The sequence below is a fragment of the Arachis stenosperma genome, chromosome 4, assembly GCF_014773155.1.
Source record: "Arachis stenosperma cultivar V10309 chromosome 4, arast.V10309.gnm1.PFL2, whole genome shotgun sequence".
NCBI classification, from domain to species: domain Eukaryota; kingdom Viridiplantae; phylum Streptophyta; class Magnoliopsida; order Fabales; family Fabaceae; genus Arachis; species Arachis stenosperma.
The window spans coordinates 6,289,401-6,306,788 of record NC_080380.1 but is presented as its reverse complement, the minus strand read 5'-3'; the positions used below and the strand labels follow the sequence as shown (position 1 = coordinate 6,306,788).

The 17,388-nt window shown below is 31.0% G+C and overlaps 1 pseudogene; it reads left to right on the top strand.

Moving 5' to 3' along the window:
• Positions 1-801: 801 nt before the first annotated feature.
• Positions 802-2,437, top strand: LOC130974478 (ethylene-responsive transcription factor ERF114-like; annotated as a pseudogene).
• Positions 2,438-17,388: the final 14,951 nt, after the last annotated feature.

Genomic DNA, 17,388 nt, shown 5'->3' with positions numbered 1-17,388 from the left:
AAAAATGAAAAATTAGAATTTGTATTTAAAAAGTTATAACATTGTTGTATCAATTTGTATTAAGATTTATAATATAAAAAGTTAAAGATGGTAAAAATCTTGAAAAATAGTTTGTATATATATTTTCGTAATTCTCATCTTTTTTTCTTAAAATAATTGTATTAGTTCATCTGTCCTATATTAAAATTTATGATTTTTGCAAAACATGCTTGCCATTTTTTTAAATTTAGTGGACTAAAAATCTCGGTACAACCTATTTTTTTGACCGATTTTGTGAATCAGTTTAGTAGATTCAACTGATTTTCTATTATTAATTCTTTGTATCCATTTCATGTTAGAAAAATTAAGATTCATAATTTAAAAATTTTAAAAAATTAAAATTGACATTGAAAAATTCAAATTTATATTTAGAAAATTATAACATTGTCATATCAATTTAACGAAATCATCTCAGTATTTTTTATTATCACATCAACCGTTTTCATTAACGAAGATGGTCATTTTTTTATAGTAAATATTTTTGTTACAAATTTAAAATATTTTAAAAATATTTTTATTATTAACAAAATTAGAGTTATTATCGATTTGATAATTCAAAAATATTTTTTAATTTGCTTTTATTATTGTTTTTGGGGTTTTAAAAAATGGCTTGATGATTGGGTGAAAAATAAAGGTTAAAAAAGAGAATGTGCCGTTGTTCCGACGGAGAGAGTCTTTGTGATATCATTTTCTTTAGACATTCCTTCGGTCTTTTCCTGACATTCTTTGTCTCTTGAGGAGAAGAGAATCAGCCCTCTATGCATGTTTATTGTTACAAATACTATTGGAGAGCAACATACCAATACAAGTAAATAATTGCATAGTAATTAAGGAAAATAATAAAAGAGAAAACAAAATAAACATAGACATTAATTTAATTTCTCTTTTAGTACATTAACGAAGTACGCGACAAAAAAACTTATAATCTCGTATTAACTGTTTAATTCTTCTCATCGTTAGTTCATTTCAAACAAGTTCTTTTTATATTACTGTTAAAAAACAAATATATTTGGCCTTGAAATTTTATACCTACTCTTGATCTATAATTATTTTTTTGATGATGTTACACGTATAAGCATTTTTGTAGTTAAGTTTAACTAAGTTAATATAAGTTTAATAAAAAAAATAGCACATAAAATTCTATACATAGCAAAAATTTTGTTAATATAGTATAAAAATTTTAACTTATAATACAGAAATTTTTGTATATAACACATAAATTTTTGCTGCGAATATAATTTTTTGGTTGGATGATGAGTCGATGTTCTAAACATATGATCTTTCAAAAATTATTATGTTGTATATAAAAAATTTTGAGATAATTACCAAATCAGTACTCGAAAGATTTTGATATTGACAAAATAGTACCCAATCTTTATTATTGATAAAATGATTCCCAAAAAAATTTAAAATTTGACGAAAATAACCAATTGCCAATTGAGTTACCTGGAATTAAGGTTTAGAAGTAACGTGTCAGTTAATAATTATCATATACAAAATTTACCCACTTTTAATTTTTATAATTAAAAAAAAACTCCAATTTCAATTTTTTTTAAAAACCCTAATCCTCTTTTTTTCCCCTAAAACTCTCATCTCTTTTTTCTAAATCATCATCATTTTTTAAATCCCTAATCTCCTTTTTTTCTTCTTTTTCCTCTTAACGATGCTATTTTTGGGAGTCAGATAGTGATTAACGAGGCTCTGGTTGTAGTTGTGGTGGTGGTGGTGATAGCAGCAGAGGGGGTGGGATCTTCTGCAGAGGCATCGCATGGAAGACCCTATGTTCTTGAGACAATGGTTTAGTTTGCGATTGGAAAGGCGTGTAAAGAGGAAAATCAGCGGCAGAGATTCGCGATCCAAGGAAAGGTGTTCGCGTTTGGCTTGGAACCTTCAGCATCACCAAAGAAGCCACCAGGGCCTATGATAGAGAAGCTCGTAAGATTCGCAGAAAGAAAGCTAAAGTGAACTTCCCTAACGAGGATGACAAACACTCCATTCGACAATCTCGCAACATTATTCCAAACCTTCCTCCTCCTCCCATTTGAAGATCGAGTAATCATCCTCCTCGTATCAATATGGTGATGCCAATAACAAAAATAACAACAACATAAACAACCATGTAAGGATTCTGAACCTCAACTTAAAGTTTGGTTACGATTCGAAATATGGAGGAGATATTGGTGTTGGTGGTACCATCAACACAGACCCATTTGTACGTTGTGTTGATGATAATTCTGAGTATGGATCTGGTTCTGGTTTGACATCGGAAGTGGCAGGTGGGTCAAGTGGTGATCAACAACATCAAGAAAAGAAGAAGAGCTACAAGGTGGAGAAGCTTTTGGAGGAGCTAATGGCATATGAGAAAAAAATGAGAAATGAAAAGCGGATTGAGTCTTGAGAAGAAGGAGTTGAGTATCAGAAAATCATCTTTGGTTAGAAGAATAAGAAGAATGCGGGAAGTAGAGGCAGCAACAAATGAAAATAAAGAGGATTTAATTAGGAAAGAAAATTGGTAGATGATGATGAGGAAGGGAAAGAGATGAGAGTTTCAGAAAAAAGGGGATTAGAATTTTTAAAAAATTGAAATTGGGGGTGTTTTTAAAATTATAAAAATTAAAAGTGATTAAATTTTGTAATTATTGTAATTGTTAACTGACACATTACCTTTAAATCTTAACTCTAGGTAACTCAATTGACGGTTGGTCGTTTTTGTCAAATTTTAAAATCTTTCGGGGATCATTTTGTCAATAACAAATATCAAGTACCATTTTATCAGCGCCAGAATCTTTCAAGTACTGATTTGGTATTTACCTCAAAAAATTTTCTATGTTGTATGTATATTGTTGATTGGGCGTCAATGTTTGTTAGATATATAATTCTTCAAAAATTTTGTTCTGTGTACTAAAATTTATGTGTTGTGCACTAAATTTTATGTTATGTGCACTAAAATTACGTATTTTATTGGTTGAGTGTTAATATTCTGTATATGTAGGGTATCAACATTTCTATGCTCTAATTTTCTGACATATATAGGAGAAAAAGAAGATGAAGAAAAAAATGACGATGATGATGATGAAGGAGGATGAGAAGGAAAAAAAGGAGAAAAAAATCAAACAAAAGAAGACGTTGAAGAAGAACAAGAGAAGAAAACGATGACAATAAGAATAATGAAAATATTGTTGAAGAAGATGATAATGACAATGACAATAATAAAGAAGGAAAAAGAGGAGGAAGAAAAGAAAAATGATGAAGAAGCAACACTGACAATGCATTTATACGTACATTTGAAGAAGCACATTGTGACTTGATTGATTACTTGTTTAAAAAAATTTGGACGTCTAATTTTATTGATTATATTTATGTTTTAACCAAATCTTGAAATCTAACTCTAATTTTAATTCAATCACCAACTAATTATTGATTAACATGTTTATATAATTTGGTAATTTAAGAGAGTAGGGCAACAAATTTCTAAAGAAAAAAAAACGTATTATCACCATGTTGATCTTTAAGGCATTGTTTGTTTGATGTTTGCTTCTATTAAAAATATTGACACACTAACACATGTATATTATTTATTTTACGAGACACAAATTAAAGACAAATATTCTCCTCCATTGATATCTATAAAAAACATGTATTTTGTATCTTTTAAAAAATTTAAAGCACAAATATGTTGTTTAAAATATAAATTAAAATATATTTTTGGACAATTTTATCCTTACTAATTTTTTAAATTCCAAAATAACCATAAAACCCATCATCGTATTTCTTCTCTTCTCCCCTCCTTCATCTCTCTTCTGTTGCTTCTCAGTCTCAACTTCTCATCTCTCAAATTTGCTGCATCTCATCCTCCACTATCCCAAATTTGAAGCATTTCGTATTTACTCACAAGATCGGCGATTCTTTCTTTGGATTTGTCTTTCTCATTCGTGCACCATTGGCGTTGAACACCCACAAGGGAATGATACCCCTAGCGCTCAATGCCAGGAAGGGGGCAGCAACATGGGCGTTGAACGCCCAAGCAAGGGAGGCCAGTCACATACTGATAGCAACTATCCTAAGCAAGCTAGTAACCCTCCTTCCAACACACATGGCACTCGGTCTTCATCAACCAAAGTTGATGAGTATAAGGCTAAAATGCCATTTCCTCAGAAGCTCCATCAAGAGAAAAAAGATAAACAATTTGCCTGCTTTGCGAATTATCTCAGAACACTAGAGATCAAGATCCCTTTTGTAGAGGCTCTTGAACATATACCTTCTTATGCTAAGTTCATGAAAGATATCTTAAGTCATAAGAAGGATTGGAGAGAGACAGAAACATGCATCCTCACTAAAAAGTGCAATACAATCATTCAAAATAGCTTACCAGAGAAACTTAAGGATCCTGGAAGCTTTGTGATACCATGTACTCTAGGTGATGCTTGTACAATGACAGCTCTATGTGACCTTGGAGCAAGCATCAACCTAATACCTACTTCATTAATAAAGAAGCTTTGCTTGACTGATGAACTCAAACCAACCCGCATATGTCTTCAACTTGCTGATGGCTCTATTAAGATACCATCAGGCATAATTGAAGACATGATTGTTAGGGTTGGACCCTTTATTTTTTCACTGACTTTGTGGTGTTGGACATGGAAGGACACAAGAGTGCATCCCTTATCCTAGAGAGACCCTTCCTAGTTACAGGACAAACTCTCATTGATGTTGAAAAATGGGAAGTAACCTTGAGAGTTAATGAGGAAAAGTTCGTATTGAATGCTGTAAAAGCCATGCAGCATCAAGACACCCCAGAAAAATGCATGAGCATTGACCTCATTGATTCTCTAGTGGAAGAAGTAAACATGGCTGAGAGTCTCAGGAAAAGGCTGAATGACATCCTTACTGATGAACAGCCTGACTTGGAGGATCCTTTGGAAATTCCTAAGGAAAAAGAGAAGCCTCAAAAACTTGAGCTCAAGCCATTACCATCTTCCCTAAAATATGCATTTTTGGGAGATGGAGATACTTATCCTATAATCATAAGCTTTGCTTTAGATCCACAGGAAGAAGAAGCACTAATCAAAGTGCTCAAAACACATAGGACCACCCTTAGGTGGACTATAAATGACCTTAAGGGTATTAACCCAGCCTGATGCATGCATAAAATTCTGTTGGAGGATAATGTCAAACCAGTGGTACAACCACAGAGGCAATTGAATCTGGCTATGAAGGAAGTAGTGTAGAAGGAAGTCACTAAGCTCTGGGAGGCTGGGATCATTTATCCCATTTCTGACAGCCCCTGGGTGAGCCCTGTCCAAGTTGTTCCTAAAAAGGGAGGCATGACAGTAGTTTATAATAAAAAGAATAAACTGATCCCTAAAAGGATAGTTACAGGGTAGCGTATGTGCATTGACTATAGAAGACTCAATGATGCCACCAGAAAGGATCATTTTCCTTTACTAATTATTAACCAAATGATAGAAAGACTAGCAGGGCATGCTTTTTATTGTTTTTAGATGGATATTCCGAGTATAATCAAATAGCAGTGGATCCACAGGATCAAGAGAAGACAGAATTCACATGCCTATCTGGTGTGTTTGCCTACAGGCGAATGCCATTTGGCATGTCCAATGCGCCTGCCACTTTTCAGAGATGTATGTTATTCATCTTCTCTGATATGATAGAGAAGTTTCTTGAAGTATTCATGGATGACTTCTCTGTTTTTGGAGACTCATTTAACTCCTGTCTTGATCATCTGGCCCTAATTCTGAAAAGATGCCAAGAAACAAACTTAGTTCTAAATTGGGAGAAATGCCACTTCATGATAATTGAAGGTATTGTTTTCGGATATCAGATCTCAAATAAGGAGATAGAAGTAGATCAAACTAAGGTGGAAGTAATTGAACGATTATCTCCTCCTACTAATATCAAGACAATCAAAAGTTTTCTACGACATGCAGAAATTTACCTGCATCTCTTTTGTCTTTGTTTTCGTTTCTAGTGTCGTTGATTGTCATCACAGATCTAATGCTGCCATTATTACAGGAACGAAGAACGTTGTTCATTGCCTACCATTGCACAAAGAACAAATATCTCAATATGTCAATGCATGCCAACATATAATTTCTCACTTCTTTTACATGATTTGCAAATCCTTATCTTTGTTTTTTTTTTTTTAATTTTACCCCCTATTAAATTTTGTTTAAACTTGTTATAAGATTTTGCAGATATAATTATTTTGATTCTTGGTTGTATAATTTTTTTTAAAAAAAAAGTTATTTTTGACATTGGTGAAAGAAAAAGATAAAATAATAAAATTGATAATGCTTCTTAACTGAGAGTAAAATAAACAAAAAAAATTCTTATTCTTGCCAAACACAATTTTTATTGTGTTTATATTCTTATGCTTATGTCTTTATGTATCCCTTTTGTATGATAAACAAATGTAATCTAATTTATTATATGAATCAAATCCAAAAGAACCCTGGTAGCTTACTAATATAATATATTGACATCCCAATACCAAAAAAATTTCTATTTCAAATCAAAATTAACAACAATTAGAATGTTGTTACATTAATCATATTAAATATATATTAAAATTAGTTATTAATATTTAATATATATTAAAAATAAATTAAATTATATATATATTTAAATATAAATATATCATAACTAATATTTAGTGTGTACTTAGCATTTTTGCTGTTACACCAGTCATTTATGTACCATATTTCTAGTCAAACTAATTAGATTTCATTATAAAATGTGGGGAATCCCAGCATCAAATTTTTTAAAACTACAGTATAAAAAGTTAAAGACAGTAAAATTCTTGGAACTCAAAATAGCAAAATAAAGAAAGAATTTTCTTTTTAGTTGCTTCCTAAAAAACATTATGGTAGTGGTACTATATACATACCGTCTCTTTTCAAAATTCAACTTCTCATCATTATTACATCCAAGACATGGTAAAAAAGAAAATAAAAATCATGAACGTCAACAGAATTAAAATACTACAAATAAATAAAAGTATCTCTACTTTTTCTCTTACTTTTTTTAATTAATTAACATCATTTTACTTCTTAGAAAAAGAAGTTAACGCGTTCGTTATTTATTATCCTAAAAGAGTGTCGATAAATATTTTTGAAATGAATAAACTAACACGCAAATAATTAAATGCTCTAAAAATAGTATAGCACAGAAAAAAACTAAAACATAATAGTATAACACACTATTTCAGTCTCCTAAAGCAACTAAAAAAAAACATTTAAAAAACACATGTATATGCGTAAAATAATAACATAACAAATTTACGATAAGAAATATATTATTTTTTTGTGTACATTATTCACTTTTAATAATAAAAGTAGTCAATATTTTTAAATCATAAAAAATATATAAAAATGGTACAAATGTTAATACATTATTTTTTCAGTTTAAAATGATATATATGTATTGTTAAAATTAAAATAATATTTTTTATTATTTAATATTTTTAATTTAAAAACTAAAAAAATTATTAAAGTATAAAAAAATATAATTTATTTTAACAATATTTATATAATGATTATATTCATTATAATTATATACACGTTAGAGTCTATCATCTAGAACTGCTTGCCAACCACACTAAGGTAGTAGTCTATCTTTAGTGTTACTAGAAGGCCGAAATTTCTTAAATACAGTAATGTGAAAGGTTGCCAGTTTAGAAGAAAAAAACTAAAGAGTGATGTAGCTGTTAAGAAAAAAGTGTTAAAAAAGGTAGCGGATAAGAACGAGTGTCAAAAATTTATATGCAATTGTTTTTATTAGATAATTTGACGTGTTTGATAAAATTGTTATTTAAAAATTTTTAATTAATAATTTCACATAAACACGATTGTATAAAAATTTTCACCTTATTAAAAATATGTATGATATAAGTAACATTGAATATCCCACAAAAAGCAACACAAAGGTCGGTCCGATTCTCCGTCCCTTTAACCCTTTTTTCCTTGAAAACTCAAATGCCATGAGCAAATAAAGTCTCTTCAATCCAAAATCCCGACACCATTACGAAAGGTCCTCATATTCCGGCCAACATTCACAATTTCACATGCACCATGATCAATCCGGCGTTGCCACGTAGATATGTAGATATGTTTTGCATGTCTGATTTTCCTCTCCAGCTTACACCTTTTTGTGTGAGAAGTTGTCATTATTGCTGTTTTTATGTGTGTAAATAAACGTTTCGAAAATTGAAAAATGGTGTGAGTTGGTATGGCCATCATCTATCTCATGCATGAAAACTTTCGTACGTAGATAGTTTTAGAATGGCTGAAGTGAACTCCTAATCTTTTTCCATAATTATTTTTGATATTTAGATTATTTTTTTATTAATAGTAGATTTAGATTTATTTATAATTTTTTTTAATTAGAACACAATATTTTAAAATTATTAAAAAATAAATTTTTTTATTTTAAAAATAATATTTTTTTAATATTTGTTAAGTTATAACACTTTATATATTATGTACTCTTTATGTACTCTAATTAAAAAAATTATAACAAATAAATTATATTTATTATTAATTAAAAAAATAATCTTAAGTAACAATCCTTATTAGTAGGCTTAGCTTACACAAATAAATGGGATAACTTTTTTCCTTCTCCAGGAATAGTATATATATTTTTAGAAGTATTATACACCAATTTTTGTTATTTTGCCATATATTTAAATTAATAGTCCACTACTTCTTCTACATTGAGAATGTTAATTTTTTAGTATTTTTTTCTATATAATTACTGATAAATAATATTTTAATGATCATAAAAAATATATAATTGTAATAATAATAATAATAATAATAATAATAATAATAATAATAATAATAATAATAAATATATAATAAATTTAATAAAATATATAATAATAATTATATCATTGCTATTAAAAAATTAACACTAAAAATAATTGTTGTGGTGTATATATATCTATGATTCAAAAAATACAAATGCATCTAAAATTGCGGTATTAGTAAACAATAGCTGGATCTGTTGCCAGATTTTTATTGCAGCAAAACAGCAAAAGCATGGAGGTAATGATAAGGCGGTTTAAAATATAGGGAGAATATATTCTATTGAAAATTCTGGCAGAATTTGTGATATGTGTTTTTGTGCAGTCTTCGTAAGCACAATGAATGATAGTATGGAGAAGATGGAGAGACTGAGACACATACATAACAGATTTAAAGGCCGTTACGAAAATCATCAAATCATCACTTCTGCTATGACATCTAGCTAGAATCATCTATAATTCGATATAATTTATTTTTTCCCTTCAAAAAATAAATTTTTTATTTTGGAGAATGCTGCTAAGAGATATCTATCCCATCAATATTTTTAGTAAAAAATAAATAAATAATTAGTTAATATTAATTTAAATAAAAAATATTAAGCACTTACTATTTTTCTACAAGAGAACGACTAAAAAATTATTTGTGAATTTTGTTATACATTTAATTTAAATATTTTTATCAATTAAATTTAATTAAGTTGTTTTAAATTTAACAAAAATTATACGTGATATAAAATGCGCTTCAATCGCACACTTTTTTTTTACGTATTTTTTTTGTTATTGTTCTTCTATTACAATTGCTGCATCTATTTCTTTTTTCTTCTTTTCCTCGTTTTTTTTAATTTTAGTGTTATTACAGTATTTTTTATTTTTTTAGTTTTTTCTTGTTGTTTTTTTTATCATGATAAAAAAAGAAAAATTATATGAAAATAAAATAAAAAAAAGAAAAAGATTATGACGAGATGAAGAAGAGGAGGTTGATATATTTGAATTATACAAAATTTATCAGAAAAATAATTTTTTAAGTTTGACATGAAAATTTTTTTAATTTTGACACCGAAATTTTTTTAACGAGTGAGTAGCGACACAGAAAATTCTTAACTAATTAAAAGTTATCGAAAATAAAAATAGCATTGAAATTTCTTAAACATAGCATTGAAATTTTTCAATTGAGACATCGAAAATTTTTCCAACATATCTTCTTTTATTTTTTTTCTTCATATTTTATCCTTTTTTTTGAACATGTTCTTCTTTTTTATATTTTGTTATTGATACAATATTTTTTGTATCATGTTATGTTTTACTTTAAAAGTAAAGGATTTTATCTAAACAATTTTATTTTAAAATTAAATTGTATACTTTTAAGTTTTAAACAATAAACTATCTTGCAATGTGACGTAGAGATTAATTTAAATTATGTGTTTTTTATAAAAAAAAATTTCTGCATTTGATATAACAAATTTTGGTGTTATTTTTATTTTATTATCATCATCATTTTTTGTGTTCTATTTTTTTATTCTTCTCTTTCATAAATTTTTTAAAATACACAAATAATTAAATAAACAAACAAGGAAAATGAATAAGAACAATAAAAAATTGTATAAAAAGAAAAAAATAATATCGATAAAAGAATGAGGATGATGATGATAATTATGAAAAGAGAGAAAAAAGAGAAAAACAAGGGAAAAAAATTAAACAAAAAAATAAAAAATAAAAAATATCATAATTTTATTAGACTTGATTACATAAAAAATTTGGTTCTCAAGAATTATTGATTTTTGTATTCCTCTATTTAATAGTTTGAATTTTTTTTTGGACATATGAAAAATAAAAATTTGATTTATACAAAGAAATGAAAAAGAAATTAGAAAACCTTCTTTTGATCAGGTAAGTACTTCATTCTCGAAGTCCAATTGTGGGTCACACGTGAATTACTTAATCAAATCAAGTTCAAATTCGGATTGAAAATTTAATTTCACCACCTTGATAGAAACTCGTTGGCCAACGAATGTAAGATGAGTTGAACAGAAATGGTTCTATTAACAATGAATTATAAAATGAATCACCAAAATTTTAGAGATACTCACATACATAAAAAGAATCAATTTATCACATTCACATACAGTAATATTCGTGTATATGTGTTATTATTATTAAGCACCTACGTGTTTGTCACTATCGCTTACTTGTTGGTAGGATGAAAGTACAGTTGCGACAATCAGAGTTTTATTGAATAATTACTAAAGCTGCAAAAAAGTTATTATGCATAGTGACTATATACTCATTCATGGTCATATTGTAAACCACAAAGTCATAGATGGTGACAGAAGAATTTTGTTCATCTTAGGGACAAGTCAAGGAGGTATTCAGCATCACCATCAATATGCTAAGAGACTCTCTATGATAATTGCTATTATATATATAAGGCCAATTCTATGTTATTTTTTATTTGGTGTTTAATTTTTGTTTAATTTATCTTTTATAGCAAATTTAAAGATTTAAAATTTATTGATTTTTATATTTTTAAATTAAATTAAATATTTAACTATTTTTAATAATTAGACATCATAACAAATACTATTATATAATACTACTAACATATCAATATGTCTATTGATTTACTCTATTATTTATTAAATATATAAGAATAATAAAGACTGAGTTAATTAAAAAAGTAAATAATTTATAATTTAATTAAAAGGTTTTGGTGTTCAAATCTTAAAAAAATACAATTTTTGTTAAATTATATATAATAAAAATATTTTTTAAAAAATAAATTAGACACTAATCCTCCTCTCATTATATATAATAATATAGATATAGATATAAATATGATTGTACTAATTGAGCAGTGGCAGAACCAAGGGCCTAAATCTCCCCAAGGTTTATAGAAGTTTTAATTATATGTTATCAGATATATGTGAATGTGTTAGTGTATTATTAAATCCTCTGTAAATGTATTATATCATTTAACATGGATATAGTAATTTCAGTCCACTTAGGAATATTCTATAAAGAACCAAACGCTGATACAGTTACAAGATATGATACAATATAAAATATATAGATATACAAATTATAATTTTTTTATAAGATATAAAAATACGGTATATATATATATATATATATATATATATATATATATATTAAATAAATTATAATAATATTTGATGTTTTAATTTTATTAAAATATAAATTAATATTTTAATTGTTTTCAATGTTATTTTTAATTTGTAAAATATTTAAAATAATTTTTTTGTGTTAATAAATAAGAATATATATGATTTATAAATTTATTTTAAGAATATATGTCAAGAATAAAGTTAGATATAGTTGATACATGATAGTATTTAAGTATGTTTAAATATGTTAAAAAAATATATTTTTTATTAAGATACAATTGGACACCAAAAATACACATATCAAACAAGTATCAAATGGATATTGCGTCCAAAATGTATCTAATATATCTGATAGAGCATTGAGTAACTCTTCAAATAGAATACAGTTAGAAGGTAGTTAGATTTCAACCAGAACAGTATGCCAGCTGTAATTAGTTTGACTATAAGTAGTGGGTTTTGTAATTGTTTCAGTTTAGCCAGTTCAGTTCAGTATTCACAGTTCATAACAATAGAAGCAACTTTCTCTTTCCTTTCATCTCTCTCTCTCTCTTTCTTTCTTTCTTTCTTGCTCTCTGGGCTCTGTTCCTTGAGTCTTCTTGACTCATTCTCCTTTCTTACTTCAGCTTAGATTTTGATACCTTTCATGGTATCAGAGCCCAGATCCACAATCATGGTTGAGGAACAAGCTGCGCGACCTAATTTCTCTTCTTCCCCAATCTCAATGAAGCTCGATGAAGATAACTTTTTGTAGTGGAAAGATCAAGTCGAATCAACAATCGAAGGACACAATTTGTTGCATCACATCACTGGTGAAGGAATACCAATGAGATTCAAAGAAAATGGAGAAGCAAATTGTAGTGTGAAAAAGGCAAGACGCCTTACTGAAATCGTGGCTGCTGGCATCGATGACCAAACCGTTCACAACCAGAATGGTAGGGTGCATATATGCATATGAGGTATGGAAGAGATTAGATGATCATTTTACTTCTCAAATCAAGAAAAAAAATCATACAATTGAAGAACAAACTTAGCTGCATCAAGATTGGAAATTCGGTGAATAAGTATGTTCTTGCCCTAAAAGGAACCATAGATACATTGGCATCAGTTAGAGAACCAATGAGAGAAAGCGATCACGTGAATGCAATCTTGAACGGCTTAATAGAAGACTATGGGCCTCTAATCACTACAGTGGTTGCACGGCCAGGAGGCGTCACAGTTGGTGAACTTGAAGCATTACTCTTGACACATGAGAGTATGTTGGAAAGATTCAGAAAATCAGAGGCGTTTATCCAAGCTAACATGGCACAAGGCTTTAGAGGAAACTATAGAGGAGGTGACTCTCGAAATCGGGGCGAAAGATCAGGCAGAGGAAGGTTCTCATACAATGATGGCAATAGATTTCCAGGGCAATTTCAGAACAATGAAGAATTTGATGGTAGAAATTACAACAATCAATATAATGGAGGGGCCTATCAAAATGGCTATTCAAGATCCGGTTACTACAACAATACAGGAAGGAATGAAAATAGAAGGGCAACAAGTAATGATAGACCCGTGTGTCAAGTCTGTGACAAGATTGGCCATATAGCCAAAAACTGCTGGTACAGATATAAAAGGAGCAACAACTTTGGACCTGAATTTGGTTCACAGGCAGAGATGCAACACTCTCAAAGCCAACAAGCAGCTCAGTCATCCCAGGCTCCTCAAGCACTGTTGCAACACCTGCAACCATCCATGACTTAAATTGGTACCTGGACTCGGAAGCAACACACCACATGACTCCAAATCAGCAAAATCTGATGGAAGGAGAGGCGTATGAAGGCTCAAATTAAGTGATTGTTGGAAACGGCTCAGATTTGCATATAAACCTTGTTGGAAAATCTAGTTTTAAATCTGGTTTGAGCAATAGAAAGTTTATCCTACAAAAGTTACTACATGTGCCTGACATAACCAAAAATTTGTTGAGTGTCTATCAGTTTTGCTGTGATAATGCAGTATTTTTTAAGTTTCATTCTAACAAGTGATGTGTGAAATCACAAGAAACCAGTGAAGTGGTTATACATGGACAAGTTGAAAAAGGGATGTACAAATTCCTTGATTTCAAACCCTCAATAAAGTCAATTGCATATGCTACAACACTATGCAGCAAAGACAAGTTTTTGCTTTGGCATAACAGACTGGGTCACCCAGCGAATAATGTAGTGTCCACAATTTTAAAGTCTTGTAATGTTCAATTTGATTTCAATAAATCTGTGTGTGAGGCCTGCTGTATAGGAAAGTCTCACCAATTACCTTTTCCTATGTCAAATTCTGTGTACACTGAACCATTGCAATTGGTGTATTCTGATATTTGGGGTCCTGCCCCCACCCCTGACAGTAATGAAAACTATTACTTTATTCTATTCATTGATGCCTTATTAAAATTCACTTGGTTGTATCTAATTCGAGCAAGGTCTCAGCTCAAATCAATTTTTAATTCTTTCCAACAAATGGTTGAATTGCAATTGAGCACTAAATTGAAAATACTTCAAACTGACAATGCTGCTGAATATGTTAGTTTGTCTAAGGATTTGCAGGCTCGGGGAGTTATACACAGATTCTCCTGTCCTCACATTCACCAACAGAATGAAAATGCAGAGAGGAAAAACAGGCATGTCGTGGAGAAAGATCTAGCAATGCTAGTTGGAGCTGGTATGTCAACAAACTATTGGGGAGAGGCATTCTCTGCAGCTGTCCATCTGATAAATCAACTCTCTACACCCACTCTTAACAATCTTTCACCATTGGAGAAGTTATTTAGCAGAAAACCATATTATCACAGCCTCAGAGTATTTAGTTGCCTTTGTTTCCCCCATCTAAGGCCATACAACAAGCACAAGTTTGACTTTCGTTCATCTCCTGCTGTTTTCATTGGCTACAGCTCATTTCATAAAGGGTACAAATGCCTTACAAGCAATGGCAAAGTGATCTTAACTAGAAATATAATATTCGATGAAGAAAGATTTCCATTCAAAGAAGGAAATTTTTTGGGTAACTCACCTAACAAAGAACCCTCAGCAAGTGCTCTCCCGACCATACCAAGCATACCTCTCTTACCAAGGCCCCTGACCCGAAAACAACCCCCTACACCCCACCAAAATCAATCAGCTCCATCTCAACCTCCCACATTACACCCTCAACCCCAATCAACCCAACAAGCCATTCTGCAAGCTAATTCTCAAGAACAGAAACTCAGGTCTCAGCATCAGCAAGGCTGCTCATCCTCACAAGGCCCTTCTACAACACCGCCTATCCTCACCACAGCCCATTCCAACACTCCAATTTTGGTACCCATCTCTGATCTAGAGATTGTTCCTCCAGCTCTCCCAAATGAAGTTCCAAGTTATGCAAACACCACCAACAATCACCCAATGATGACCAGAAGTAAACATGAAATTTTTAAGTCAAGAGCTATGCAAGCTATAGTTGAGCCAAGAAATGTCAAAGAAGCTCTATCTCATCCTAAATGGAAGCAGGCTATGGATGTAGAATATGAAGCACTAATGAGGAACCAAACATGGAAACGGGTGCTGTTATCACCAGGGAAAGAAGCAATCGGAAGCAAATGGGTGTTTAGAGTGAAATATAATGCTGACGGCTCATTACAAAAATACAAGGCTAGATTAGTGGCACAAGGATTCTCTCAAAAGCCTGGGATTGACTACACTGAAACCTATAGTCCAGTGGTAAAACCAACTTCAATTAGAGTAATTCTAACAACAGCACTTACAATGAACTGGAGCATTTGCCAACTTGATGTCAACAATGCATTTCTGTATGGTGACTTAAGTGAAGACGTGTACATGCATCAGCCACAGAGGTTTTAAATAACCAAAAACACCTTAGTGTGTAAGCTTACAAAGGCACTGTATGAATTAAAGCAAGCACCCAGGGCCTGGTAACAAAAACTATCTACAGCCCTGAACCATTTAGGGTTTACTGCCACAAAGTCATACATCTCAGTGTTCACAAAGTTTTCAGATTCATGTAGGACCTTCGTTTTGGTATATGTCGATGACATTATCATAACAGGGAGCTCTAGTACAGAAATCAAGTGATTCAGCAGTTGAACATCAGATTTGCGCTCAAAGATCTAGGAAATTTACACTACTTCCTGGGAATTCAAGTCTCTAAGTTCGGTGATGATGGTATGCTTCTTACACAGGAAAAATATGTAGAAGACTTACTTGTTAAAGCAGGAATGGCTGGGTATAAACCATGTCAAACTCCTCTTCCTTCCTCCACGAGATTCTTTGCCTTTAGAGGTCCCAGCTTTGATAACCCCAAACTATATAGGTCAGTGGTGGGTAGCTTACAATACCTAACCATCACAAGGCCTGAGTTAGCTTATGCAGTTAATAAAGTGTCACAGTTTGTTCAAAATTCTTTGATTAAGCGCTGTAAAATAGTCAAAAGGATTTTGAGGTATGTACAAGGCACTAGCAACTATGGTCTGCATCTACACAAAGGCTGCTCCATGAAGATCACAGCCTACAGTGACTCAGATTGGGGAGGTGACCCAGATGACAGGAAGTCCACAGGAGGCTTCTGCGTTTTTCTAGGAAGGAACCTCATATCATGGAGTGCTAAAAAGCAACCAGTGGTGGCACGATCCAGCACTGAGGCCAAATATAGAGCACTAGCAGACTTGGTGGCTGAGCTGGTCTGGATCAAGAGTTTGATTGTTGAATTGAAGCTTGACAGCACAACTCCTCCTCTAATCTATTGTGACAATTTAAGTGCTGTTCTACTGGCTGCAAATCCGATACTACACTCTAAGTCCAAGCATTTTGAAACTGACTTACACTTTGTGTGAGATTATGTCACAAAGAAGGTAGTGACAATTAGCCACATTCCAGGGTCAATACAAATAGTTGATGTGCTAACAAAAGCTCTTCCAGCTGCTATGTTTCTGAATTTTCGTGACCTGCTAAATGTGAGTAGAAGTCTTAGCAAGAATACAGAAATAGAAGAATGGCATGACATGAGGCAAGAAGCAGACTGCGACAAAGTAAACTTAGAAGTTTCTAAACAAACAGAATTGTTTGAAGACAGGGAGCATGACAGAGTACTGAGCAACTCATTAAAAAGAGAGGCCAGCTTAAGTAGGAAGCATGATAGAGCATTGAATAACTCTTCAAGAAGAATACAGTTAGAAAGTAGTTAGATCTCAACTAGAACAATATGCCAGCTGTAATTAATTTGACTATAAATAGTGGGTTTTGTAATTGTTTCAGTTTAGCCAGTTCAGTTCAGTATTCACAGTTCATAACAATAGAAGCAACTTTCCCTTTCCTTTCATCTCTCTCTCTCTCTTTCTTTCTTTTTTGCTCTCCAAGCTCTGTTCCTCGAGTCTTCTTGACTCAT